Below are 14,058 nucleotides of genomic sequence, written 5' to 3' on the forward strand. Positions count from 1 at the left end.
CAATTGTTTTTGTTCCCCATGATGTGTGGCAAACGTTGTCTGATCCTAAGATGAATGCAATCGCCTGATTAACAACAGCAGGATCAAAGCGTTGATAGCTACGACGAGGCGGGGAAAGACGCTGCCCATTAGTCAATTTGTTAAAGTCACTCAACCCTTTGACGTAAGTGTTATTACTCAGACTGAATTCTTTGTAAACGTTTACTAATTGGGCAACTTTACTTCTCCCTGTTGAACCACACAAATATGCCCTTGCCACTCGCGGTTCTTTCTGCGACTTTTTTGAACGAACAATCGTTCGAATTAAAGGCAACGTCAGAGCATGCTCTGCTACATCACGAAAATTTGTTAAGGCATAAGCGATTGATAGAGATCCTGCTGGGCCACATAACAAAGCGGCAATTTGGGAAAAAAGGTGTTTGTATACGTTCACAACACTTAATTTCATTTGCTTACTTTCTTTTGAATCTTCTACCCAATTTTGTAGGCTGGTCCTTGACAACGATGAAGACAGCGACTTCCTCAACGTGGAATGAACATCGATGTTGAATGCTGCGAAGAGATCGGATGCGGAAGTTATGCCTCTCATTGGTAAGATTATTTCACTTTCTTCCTCGGTGTTGTTATTTATATCCTCAAAAGGAATATTTGTTTTTCTTTTGCGTAATACTCTTGAAGATGGTGAGATATTTCTTTTTTTTGTTACAGATTCATCAAGACAGTTGTCCCTCACGCTTCTACCTCTTTTACGGCTAATTTTATTCTCAACGGATCGCCCGTCGTGGTCACATTCACATCTGGGGCACCGAGAACAAGTCACACACAACTTTATTTTACAGCGGCAAACAGAAGTCATGACGGAAGCAAGAAGGATTTGACACTGAGCTTTCCTGACGTAGAAAAAGGCTTTCAAGGGAAGACGTGAACTACATAAAGTTTTATTAGTGCGACATAAAAGTTAACCGAGATAAACTTATCCCATACATTTTTTCCCATTCAAGGTTAACTTTTCTACCATGAATATGCGTCATCGGGCCGGACTCTAACCAAAATTCTACCCTTTCTGGGCAGTTCAACGGAGATGTCTTTGCATGGTAAACCTACACGGTAACATTGTTTTAGTTGGTGATTTCTCGCTTTAACATTTTATGTCAAGTGCAATGTTACTTATATTTGTGTTACGGAATGTAGTAGCTGAGCGGACACATCAACCCACTTGTGCTATATTTTCTTATTTGTCAAGTTTGCTTTCAGATTTCGTGCTGCCTCGTAATAACAAATTTCTATCTGTATTTACTTCACTTTTATTATGTACCCATAAAGGCAGTACCCGTACAATCGCAACCGGCAACCCCTACAACTCTTAAGTTTCAAATAAACAAAGACGTGTGTAAATCTTTTTGATGCTGTCTCTCACATTACATTTATATCACAATGGAAATTGAAATTACAACACAATGAAAATCCACATAGAACTGCATTGAGTATTACAATATAACATTCCATTATGTTTTCAGTGATGCCCCCGATTGGTATTGTGCTGCACTATCCAACGGCCACTGCTGCTTTCGGTATAATCTAAAGAAAAACGACCGTAAAAATTTAGGGGTTAATCACTGCGCTATGAAAGGTGAAAGAATAACCTTGGGAAATACAAACATCAAGTTACCTGTTAGATTCATTTCTGAGTTTTCTATCATTTGGAGTTTACGATCCTCCTCCTCCAGCAAATGACAACCTGCCTTGTGGCGTTCGATGACTTCATTTATTTCTTTTGGGTTTCTTGAATCCCTTGCGTCTATGACATACTCTTCGAGCGTATCACTATACAATATACTGTTTGGGATTTCTTCTATAGGTATCCAATGCATTTTCACTTTTACTATTATCCTCGTGTGAAAATCAGACAGTAATGATGTAGAATGCAGACGACACCTTTGCTGGACTCAATGGACTGTTTGAATCGCAAACCGTTCGCTATCGATATAAAACTTTTCGTCAGTTGCAATTGATATCGATTGCTACGGCTAATAGCCTGGAGGGACTTATGCACCACCTTCTGCTGGCTTCCACCAGGAGCGCAGCGGACCGTACGAAAAAATGGCTGCAAGCCAGGGAGGGAAACCAGCTAAATAATCCTTTCACTAAATTGGTAATATCTCAACCAATAAAATCCGGAAAGGAAATTCCTTTTGGATTTTGGTGGTTGAGATTGCAATAAACCTTTTAGCAAAATTAGTTTTTTCCCTAGCTCCCCCACTTTTTCGAAAATGGATGTCAAAGCCCCCCCACTTTCTGACAAAATTCAAAAAAACCAAACTTTAGAGCTAAATAACTCCTAAACGGGGGGGGAAATCGTCATTCTGCAAACGCAGGTAAATCCGGCGTGCGAAGACGAACATGGCTATATTTTTTTTAGATTTTTATTGCCTTTTCCGGATTTAGATCAGTAGAGCCGCTCCGGGATTTTGGTCTACTTGATTCGTGGATCGCTTGTTAATCGAATAAAAATTATCAGAGTTTCGAAAATAACACCATGCAATATTTTTGTTCGTCATCGTGTTCCGGTAATTTTACGATGGGCATGTCCAACACTTGTCGACAAAATACTTCAGTAATTAAAATTTAAAAAAAATTGCTGTATTGACATAAGTAATTGCCATAATTATTCCATCAGCATCCTGGGGGAAAGCTGAATTTAACAGCCAATCCTTACATCGAGTACTCCAATCACGCAAGTGGTCAAATAATTTTTCTCTTGTCTTTGGGGTCTATACAGAAAGAAAAATCCTCACAATCTCCTGTTACAGATAAAAATTTAACATCAATCGAAGTGTTAGATATAAAAAAACACCCCATCGAAATTCCTCATATGCAGAGGAATAGTAAAAACCATCGAAAATAACATAGTTTGGTAAAATATGTCCTTGTTTACTAAATAAATTGTGTATTTCAGTTTCCTTATTCATTTTGACTTGTAACTTTTGTTTTAATTTTCATTTACACAATGATTAACTATTTAATTATCTTTTGTCGTTTCTCGGAGGAAAGAGAAAGTGCCATACGAACTGCAATTCGCCCCTAAGACAACATACAAAAAGTAATCTAAAAAATCAAAATAGTCATCTAATCATCGTAGATGTTCTGTTTTTCTGTAATATACAGTGTGATCTGACCTGTTATTTGCATTCGCACCTCCCTCCAAATTGAGCCTTGGAGAAAAATCTACTGGTCTGACTTCCTGGTCACACTTGGTTGGATACGAGGAGATCCCAACCGATGGAAGCCGTTCGTCCAGAACCAAGTAAAATCCATCCGGAGATTTTCCAACGCGGTAGAGACATTCCCCGGATTCGAGAATCAAGATGACTTCGCTTCGCGGGGAGCACCAGCGCATACGCTGGTTGAATCAAAATTTTGGTGGTACTCTCTCGACATTCAGCTGCCGATCCTCCTAAGAGCTAATCATCCTGTCGTAACAATGCTAAAAACTGATAAAAATCAATTCATTGTACAGTTGTACACGCAGTAGTTGAAACAACTTTATCTGAACTTTAATGAGAAGATCCAACGGGCGAGCTTGTCTCGAATACGACGAACTAGAAATGAGCCTAATTGAGACGGAAAGCGTAATAAATGCGAGGCCGTTAAACTAAATTAGAGAAGGAGTAGATAAATCCTCTCAATTACTCCCAATAAATTCATGAACAATGGTCGCTCAACCTTTGCAACACTGGAGTCAGCAGTGAATTTATTCAAGCCCATCTCAACAAGTGAAGTGCTCAAGAAGATGGGACAGAATCGACGTGAATACGCCAGTAAATCTTGTGTTTTGTGTCCGACTACCTAATGCAACTGGATAACTTTCTTGCTAAGGGAGCATCGGGCCGAAAAATTCGTGTTGGAGAAGTAGTTTTCATTCACAACAAACACTCAAAGCGACTTATGTGGAAAACGGGGGTAGTAAAGGAGCTGCTCCCCAGCTGAGACAGACTCTTCTGATCCGCCATTGTCCAATTCCCAAACGGTAACCTACTAATAGAGAAAATATCCTACAGAACTGCGAGAGGACCAACCAGAAGATGTGGAGATAGCGGACGGCGCACAGGATCCGGAGCCAGTTGAAGAAATTGCTCCAAAAATTCAGATAAAAAAACTCAGCGAACTCCACCGGTAGGTTTTGTAAATTACATTTGTATCATAGCCTACTCTAGTAATGACCACGGTGCACAGTTCCTTTTGTGTATTCAGGGTAGTTGAGCCACACACCCACCCTCAGCTGCCAGTGGCAATCATACCCAGGTAAAAGCATTGTGGAATGCAGATTGCGGCCCCTTTCTTCCCTCAATCTTTACTGGGGTTCAAGCCTGATATTAACAACAATTTATTTAACAAGAAATTAATTACAATTATAGCCTACTCTGGTAACAGACAAATCCCTATAGTGTAATCATGGAAGTTGAGCCACCCATCCACCCTCAAATCTGTCCAAATAGAATCTTGCATATTTACTTGTGAAGTATGCTCTAAGGTAACTATTTGCTATCTATCCTCTCTTACAGATATCTCTCTAATAATTTGTTTTCGTACTCGCAGTCTTTTATTAAATCCTCAATCTTAAGGAGTCATCGCATTGCACACTACAGTAAGAAAAGAAAACAGTCCAAGGAAGAGGGTGATGGATGCGAACCAACAAAACACTTACCAACATGCAAAGTTAGAGAAAATTTATTTTATTTTTGAACAAATAACTGTTAACTTAGAAGAAACTTAAAAAGGAACGTTTGCTTCCGGTTCAACTCTAGTTAATACACGCTGGCTGATCAGATACTTCACATTGAAATGTTTCCAAAATCTGTTCAATTTTAGAATCGAAATTTAATTGCTTAGTCGTAATTGTAGATCGAACATTCACAGTTGGGACGGCTCATACACGATAATCAATGAATTCGAGTTAAAGTTTTCTCGACAACTTTTTTTGGTGCATTGACCGGGAAAGTATTCCCTATCGTTCCTGTCATTCATCAATCATCATCATCGTTGGAACCTTGTAACTTTTCATGTTTTATCTAGTTTTTGCTGCCGCGTTACTGTTGCTGTTCGGCCATTATCTTCCCCGTTGCCGTGTTTGTGATTTTCCCTGTACGCTGAATCGCTACGGCAAAGCGAATCCAGCTCGTAATCGGCATTCCGGTCTTCTTCATCCCGGCTTTTGGTTGCTGAATCGTGGTGGCAGAGCTCCACCTATTTTTTCTTCACTAAATTGTGAGTATTATTTTACGACTGATTGTCCGACCTATGGTGGTTGGTCAATCACGGAATCGTCGAAACCTTTTAGGCACGTCGATTTCAAATTTATTTCTCGTCTCTCCTCGTCTAAATTAATTTAATGTTTGTCATTCTGCTGGATCACTACGGCAAAGCTGATCCAGGCCGTAATCGTAATTTTTTCCCTAACGGTTTATAACATACAGTCCTGTGGAGTCTAGGTTAGACTCCTCTAAATACTGGTGGGATGCTGACGTCGCTGTGCCTTTCGGGCACACACTGGAGGTCAGGTATGGAACCGTTACAGTTTCCTATGTAAAATGAATTAAACCACAAAAATGTATCAGTAGAAAAATGTCACACAGCAAAGTAATTTACTACCTTGCGAATAATAAATCGGTCCAAAAGAGTTTCCATTTCCTTTGGTAACCAAACTTCCCTTTGTTTAGTTGTTTTCAGTATCCAGTCATTTTATCTCGTTAAATATTTCACTCTTGTTCCACAGAAATCATAACTTATTCACACGTGTATCAAGTCAATCAACAACACGAGTGAAATGTTTATTTTCTGTTGAAATTGCCTTGAATGATTTTGAAAACTCTTCTGTGATTGGGTAAGAGCCTACAACTTAAGTAAAGTATTTTCCTAAGTCAAGTTGGGTAGAAAACTTATTGAAAGTCAAATTAAGTAATAAGTATCTTGGATTTTTGGGTTCAGAATAAGACTTAAACTTGAGTTGAAAAAATTTAGACTTGGGCAAAAAACTTGACTTGACTTGGACTTGACTCAAGTCACGGAAAGTCAAGTTTCACACTAAGTCAAGTCATACGTTCAGAATTTGACCCGACAGATGGAACAAATAAAGACCACTGGTAACTTATATAGATTTTGTTTCTGAGTTTGGATTACTAAATAATCATCCCCTTTCATCAGAATTCGTGTATAAAATGTACCACAGACTAGGGAATATTTAACTGTTAGAGAAATTTAAAAAAAATAACATCTTCAAAAGAATGGTAGGAGTTGGCTCAATCAATCTTATCCAATATCATTGACATATCCTCTTCTAATTCTTGTGAGAAAAAAAACTCCGAAGGTGTCAACGAAAAAAATAGAATATAATTGGCCGGGAAATAGATAGCTCTCAAGGCAAAGTGAGTTCATGAAGAAATAACGAAATTGAATTTCCGAGAAACTAAATCAGAAAAGGATTCAAAGAAAATACAACATTATCGCGTAAAACATCGTCAAAACTTTGGTTTTGATTTGATTTATTTGTTTTAGAAAGGGAAACGTTGCAAACAAACCCGACTCCACAGTACAACGTTTCATTTTACTGATCGTGGATCCTCTTGAATTTGTTGTGAACAAAAAATCCACTTCGTAACTTCCAGTTCATTATCGAAAAATGAATCATCAATTGATCACCGCTTTAGTGTGTCATCACTGCAACACCATATTTCGTGACTATTCGCCATTGCAATCCTTTAAAAGAAATAACTGTTTCCCCCCCTCCCCTCAAATGCCCGGTTCTGTTTACCTATGCAGACAGTATACTAAGGTAAAAATTCTTGAACTAAAGTAATTTGACCTCAACTCATTTCCTCTAATTTCTTTAAAATCGTTAGAGCGAAGATGGATTTCCGATTCGAAGTCCTTCTATGGTTTTCCACACGGGGACCAACAACCAGCAACCGTCGACGAGGATGGAAGAAAGATAAGTCCAAAGAAGAAGCACAGATTTTCTCGAACTACAAAATAAATTTAGAAAGATTTGTTGAAACACATTGTGTAATTCACATGTTAGCCAATATATTAACTCACAGACAAAAACATGCATAGTAATAATGGTAGGAGTATAGTATACATGTATGTACCAAGGAAACAAATAATCATGTGATCTTGAAGTACTTATCACAATTAAGTGTAAAAGTTCAGTGAGTGAGGAAAAGGATTGACTGACATAAAAAAAAACCAAGAGAGAGAGGGAAAGCATAAAGAATTGTGTTGTAAACGGCATCATTTGGTTTGGCAACCAAATGGGTTTACGCAACCGCACATGTTGGAAAATATGTTTCTTATGCGCAAAATACAATTTCAACAAAATTTCAAAAACAAATTAAAACAATCAAATCTAGAAAACATGAAAGTGACGCGAAGTTATTTGGCTGATGTACCGGTATCTCACTCTTCTTCATTTTACACGAGTTAACAAACGAAAAAATAAATAATTTTCTAGATCCCGTTCACGATCAGTATCTCGCAGCCGATCTTCCAGTGGCATTCCATATAGGGACAATCAATGCGTAATTGAAATGATCAATAAAAGAAGAAAAAGTGGATACTGAATATGGTTAAGTTCCGATAAACTCGATTAAATGATCTTTTTAAGAGTTTCCCCCAACAACTAACACTACAACTAATAAACACGCTACTGCTGGCTCTCTTCCTTAAATTTTCAATACAAAAACAAGCAACTGTGTTTTCTTTCATGATGAGTTTATGAGATGGAATTGGAGAATTGTTGGAGTCCCTATAACATTTTTTAACCAAAAAAACGGAAAAATGACAGCATTTTATTTTCGGTTTGACAACTTATCATCTTTTGGCAGGGAGCACACTGTACTGGAGCATACGTATACTGAACAAACACAAAAATGCGTTTATCTCGATTTATTATTTAACTTGATTGGTCTATTACAACATATGGATCTAGATAAATGGCAACGCGCATCCATTTAAAAAGAACATCAACACATAACTACTTCTTCTAAGTTTTAAGCATAGGATGAGACGTACAGCCGAGTACAGGTAGCAATGGAGGAAATTTTGAAAGGACAACAGTCTAGCCAGTAATGTGATCAAATGATTTGCCCGAATTAAAATAGGCTAAATTTACTGTAGATTTAAAAGTAATTGAATACAAATTTCTATTAATTTTCAGTTAAAATTTTTAAAAGCATTTTTTTTCTCAATAATGTACCTTTAAGTCAACCACCAGATCGCAAATCCAAACAAATATTTTTATCTCAATTTAACCACCAGTTTAACTTTTACTTTGCAAACACAGCTATTTAAATAGCATGACACAGACAACTATCTACATGATTAATCTCTTCTCCCAATCCGTTACATATTTAAAAAACATTTACAAATTACAAACTCCTATCAAGCAATCTGGCAACGTCAATTCCTTCTCATGTTTGGGGTTTACGATATTGTTTACCACTGTGTAGAATTAAAATTGCACTAGTCTAATTAGACTTATTTTGTATACGAACTCAGTAAGAATTTCTAGCACAATACAAAGTGCAAGCTTCGTAAACTTAGTTGACAAGAAAAAGTTTGTCTCAAGTGAAGACGGGTTTTGTTAAAAATATTCCAAACAATGATTTCCGAGAAGCATTTATTACGCCAAGATGTCACCCAAAAAATAACCACCACGTCCCAAAATTTACGTAGGTTAGCTCGCAAGTATAGATTTTTCTACGATCCATATATAAATGGAATATGGAATATGAACAACTGCACCTATTCACGATGTTATTTTTCCCGTTTTGTAGTCCTAATTTCCGGTACAAATTGATAGATGATGATATTTACTTTTTGTTGTGCTGATTGCCGGTTCAAATAATCGTAGGTTTCGGCTATATCTTATCTCATCCATGCACCCATGACTATGAGTTTGTCCTACATGTTTGAAGACAACGCAATCGACAAAAATACTGCAAATTACAAGTTGGTTTCTATCATTAGCCATCTCGGAGATTCACTCAATTTTGGTAATTTTGCCTCATAACAAATTTTCAATTACAAAGCTCTAAACTGATTTTTTAATGGTGTGTGCTATATTTCAATAGACCATTTCGTTGCTAATGTTCTTTGTGAAGACGGTAAATAGTGCTGCTATGAAGATAATTACATATTTTTTCCTTGCAACATTTCCAATTAGAAATGTTCATATCTTTATTTATTTGAATGTGTAATCCTACTTAAACTTTTCCTTGTATACTAACAATGAAAAATATAGTGTCAACATTCGCTTAACACAGTTTTCTTTAACGCACAATACTTATTACTGTAGCTGTGCATGCAATGACATTGTAAACAACTGATCATAAAAACTTCACATACTTTGGAATTTTCAAATTTCCTTTCAACCGGAATTAAAAATAGTTTGATCAATTACGGCTTCATGTCGGGAAGTTTCGGAACTTGCAATAAGGAACGGCAGACACCTTTCATTCCTAGTGACGGATGTGGATAACTTTTGATTTGGTTCTATGGGTGACGTTTGCTCTTCAAAACCCATTAGACTAAGGGATGAAGAAAGTTTTGATCCTATTACACCAATATCTGTGCCTGTTTCTTGATTTGAAAAAAAAACTGTTAATCCATGCCCAACAGAGTAAAGTTCAACACAGTTGCCAGATGAAACAGCCTTGCAAGTTGGTAGTACGTCTGACTCAAGTACTGGAATGCGATTCAAAAAAATGGATAATCCAGCAGCATCAAAGAGATTGTTACGTGTCGTGTTAAACTTCTGTTAATCACTATTTGACACGAGATACGCTGATTCTAAAAATTGCATTACTAAAGAATTGTTAATGAAATTCAATTAAAAAACATTTCTCCAATTATACCATTTCCTATGATTTTTCTGGAAACCACATCAGAATATGATGCACTAAAACCTGCAATGACTTCATCATTGGTTTCGCCTAAGATGTTAGTTTATTCATCTTAAGGGCAATCATCTGGAGAATATTCACCTGAAAGGTATTCGTGAATGTGCTGAAGGATAGTTGGTTCAAATTTTTCCTCCACTCCTTCAGCAAAGAAGAAAGCCAAAAAGTGCTAGCATTGATTTGGTTTCGTCATCTATCACTTTTACGTAATACACGACTAAACATGCGTGTGTTTCCAGCCTTGGCGCACACATAAAGATGAGGGAATTGAAGAAGTTCTCCCAAATCATTGAAGAAAGCCAGGTAGTTCACAAGAACAGGCAAACATTCGAGTTCCTAACCTAATTTCCGGTTTAGTTTTCTGTTTTCAAATATAAATTCAAAAATTCAAAACACCTTTGTGGCAAAGGTATATCATTTCACTCATTTCGTCATTTTTTGTTTCAACCTTCTGTTTAATCAATTTTGTACACGCCATCCTTTCTTTAATTACGATTTTCTGCTTCTCCTCTCCAGCAAGGAAGAAGTCGTGTTGAGTAGGATCTGTGCTTTATTTCAGATATTCTCCGTAGTTTTGCGTTATTTCGTCATTGTTGGTAATTGATGATTGCATTGAATTTCAAATGGATGACAATTATGAAAATTACAAATTAAGACAACTTTTTTATTTTTAAATTTTTCTAACTAACAAAAAATATGGATCAGTTGCGTCAACAGTGTGGCGTTCTTGAACAACTGTAGGATTCGTGCTTCGGCTACTCACTGGATGAATGATCTTTCTTTGAAAATCAATATAACGGTTAAGATTTGCACATTCCTTTAATTGATATGCGGCAAACAAATTTTTCATTACAGGAAAATCATCACCATCGTGGAAATAAGAAAACCACATCTAAATTGATTAAAATCACGTTTTAACAAATAATTTGTAATATAGATAATACATAAAGTTTCGAATGCAAAGAACCATTGACCATAAACCCTGTTGAGGCTTACTTAACGAAGCCAGATGAATCACATTTGAATCCTTTACAAACTTTCTTCCGGTGAAAAGAATCTAAGGCTGAATTGATGTCGAAAACTGTCTCAAACGGAACAGTATTGCTGGGACAAGGCATTAGTTTTCCAAGTATGTAGGAAACCACAGATTTTAATGTAAAATCAATTGATGTGGCTTTCATTACGAAGGGATGTTCGGTTGTAGGATTCACCAGCAATTCACAAACTACTATTTTTTTACAAGAAGTTCTTCTTGTTTAACCTCGATTCATCCACGTGGATATTCTATAATCTCTCTGGCGGATATAAATTTAATAATACTTGTTCAAAATTTAACACAGAAACAGAATCTATTACCTTGTTAAGTCAGGTTCAGCAACAAGGGAAGGGTCAGGAAAAACCTCCATCATCTCAAAAACATCTGAATCTTAAAAACCAATATTTCATCACTCGGGTCAGTAAGACAATTTTTCTTTGGTTGTGAGCTAGTTTTTCGTTATCATCAGGTGTTTTTCTCTTCCTTTTGTTCAATGCTAACGGATCAGGATTATCAGCAGACTCAACATGAGAGTTGGGACAGCTTCTCTTTTTCGGAGGTTTCCTTTTTCGGTTTCTTCTTCTTCGACAGATGGTTTAGGCATCCTGAAAAGAAATAAATATATGAAAGAATAAGCCTTTTAAAATTGTTTTAAATACAACCATAACTTACCAGGCCATAAAACAGGAACAGCACCAGGTCTCAAATTTTTCTGTACAGTTGCAGTCCATTAACATCAGATGGAACTCCATTATACGATCCAGAGTATGTGTTTTTTACATGCTCTGGCAAAGGGTTGCCTCGCGCCTTATGACGATTCTGTGACTCGAGTTCAAAGCCGCCGTCCTGGCAGTTCAGATCTCAACAATTATCAAGAGGGAGCTTCGGCTCATCATATCCGCGACGGAGTTTTATTCTAACTACTATATCAGTTGCGCACCAGCCGCCCTCGTCAAAAAACGTAAGTCACGGCAAGAAATAGGAAATTCTTTCACACTCCTAGGCAGACCAATGGCATTATGTCTAAAGCGCAGACAATCCAGCGGACGCCTGCACGCAGAGCGTTGTTTCAAAATATTTTGGGCCAGACTGTCAATGGATCACCTTTTGTTTTTGTCACATCGAGCGTTCATCCCAGAACCGTTCCATCAGCCTACCGTTTTGGACGATGATGAGACGGAGAAATTCGTTAGTGTCGGTCAGATAAGCGTGGTTCAACCATCTCGTCACTCGTCATTTCTCGTCGTTTCTAAACTAATTGCTCAAAACACCCAGCTCAATAACTTTAAACGTGATGCCATCCAAGCGCTACAGACTGACTCGAATTTCGTCAAGGGACCAACTGCCGACGAGCTTGTTAATGCTTTTCGCCTCTGCCTAGCTATATCGCAAGAAGAGGCATTTCCGCACGAGAGTGATGCTTTTGCAAAGGGCGCCTCAATTCCCAAAAACTCTATCATGAAGCGAGTAGGACCAAACATCGACCCCATTGACGGTTTATTGAAGTTGGATGGGCGGCTTCAACACGCAGAGCTTCCTGTCCGTACTCGTCACCCAATCATCATAGCAGCATACCACCACGTCTCCAAGCTTATAATCGAAGATTTTCAGAGCCACCATTCCGGCGTGGAACATACGCTGAGTTTCGTGAGGCACAATTTTTATCTTCTTCGGGGACAAAGAGCGATCCGCCGAGCGTTGTAAAGTGTGTGAAATGTAGAGTTCTTCGTGCACTGCCACAGGCTCCTCGAATGGCCAGTCTACCGAAAGAAAGCCTCCAGGCATTTGCGAGCGTATTTCGTCGGTTTGGATTGTTTTGGTCCCTTTCAGGTCGTCGTCTGTCGGCGAACAGAAAGAGATATGGTTTATTAATAACTTGCCTCTCCACTAGGGCCGTGCACCTAGAGTTGCTAGATACAATGGATGCTGGCTCTTTTATAATGGCATTCCCGTACGCGACAGATAGCTTAAAAGTGCTTTTTTACATAAGCTTATATTTCATATAGTAGCCCAAGAGTAAGGTTTGTCTTGTTTTATTTAGCTAGATTTTTTAAATTCCGTCGATGGTGTTTGTCTTTCAAGCTTTATTAAGCTGAAAATTACTGATATTTTACCGAGCAGCCTTATATTTTTTTTAGTAAGCTTGAAGATACTTTTACTTTTTCTTCCTTGGTTTTGATTCACCTTAAAATTACTTGAAACAATTAAAGTAATGAAAACGAAAGCTTGGACAAGCTTTCTTTTTATCATCTAGGGAAAAAATTAGCTGAAAACAGCTAACATTTTCTTTTTGATTTTATCCTATATAATTCTGAATAAATGTTTTTTTAATGTAATCTCATTCTATGCTATGATTACAAAAGTAACGAATAAATAAGCTAAAACCATTTAAAATTTTCTTTTTGATTTTATGCTTTATATAATTCTGAATAAAGGTTATGTTAATGTAAGACGACTTAGTCCAAACAGTTTCATAGTTTGGCCTGACAGATATGAAAACACCGTGCTTCCAATCGCAGAGGGCACATAATTATTTTTTGAACCAACTCCCATTTCCCTTCCTATTACAATTGACTGTTTAGATAAGCTGTTGTTTACAAGTAGAATGGACTCAATAAAGAAAAACATTCCATTGGTAAGCAAGGCGCAATTATTTGAGCGCTTGGAAGAAAGTGTATATTTACTTGTAGTAAAAATGGATTTTGTTGACTGCATTTCCAGTCTGGGAAAAGCTTCGACGGTAGGACGATCAATTTCTTCAGCTCCTATTTTCAAAAAGTTCATGAAGGCTATTTCTTCATCTAAATTCAGTACTCTAGTTTGCGAGGATCCCAGAAGTTTAATTTTACCCTCTCCGATTGTAAAACTTGTTTCATCATGAAATGACTCAGGTAAATGAAGAGATTCATGGAGAAATTTCTTTACGTCAGGGGGGAAAACCTGACCATCTTTTTCTAAGCTTACAACTTTTTCTCTTACTGCCATTTTCAAAAGGTAGTTGTTTGCCATTTGCGCTAACTGCCTGTGATCCATGTTTCAGAGTCAGTAATTCCCCGTTCAGCCATT

General features: G+C 37.4%; 1 long non-coding RNA gene across 1 annotated transcript; it reads right to left on the bottom strand.

Annotated features, from left to right (window-relative positions):
- Positions 1–1,129: 1,129 nt before the first annotated feature.
- LOC124312237 lies at positions 1,130–1,971 on the bottom strand. The gene is made up of 2 exons (XR_006910438.1): positions 1,670–1,971; positions 1,130–1,578 (listed from the first exon to the last, which is right to left on the bottom strand). It is a non-coding gene; the product is annotated as an uncharacterized LOC124312237 (long non-coding RNA).
- Between the last annotated feature and the right edge of the window lie 12,087 nt (positions 1,972–14,058).

The sequence above is a fragment of the Daphnia pulicaria genome, chromosome 1 (assembly GCF_021234035.1).
Source record: "Daphnia pulicaria isolate SC F1-1A chromosome 1, SC_F0-13Bv2, whole genome shotgun sequence".
Taxonomy (NCBI): Eukaryota; Metazoa; Arthropoda; class Branchiopoda; order Diplostraca; family Daphniidae; genus Daphnia; species Daphnia pulicaria.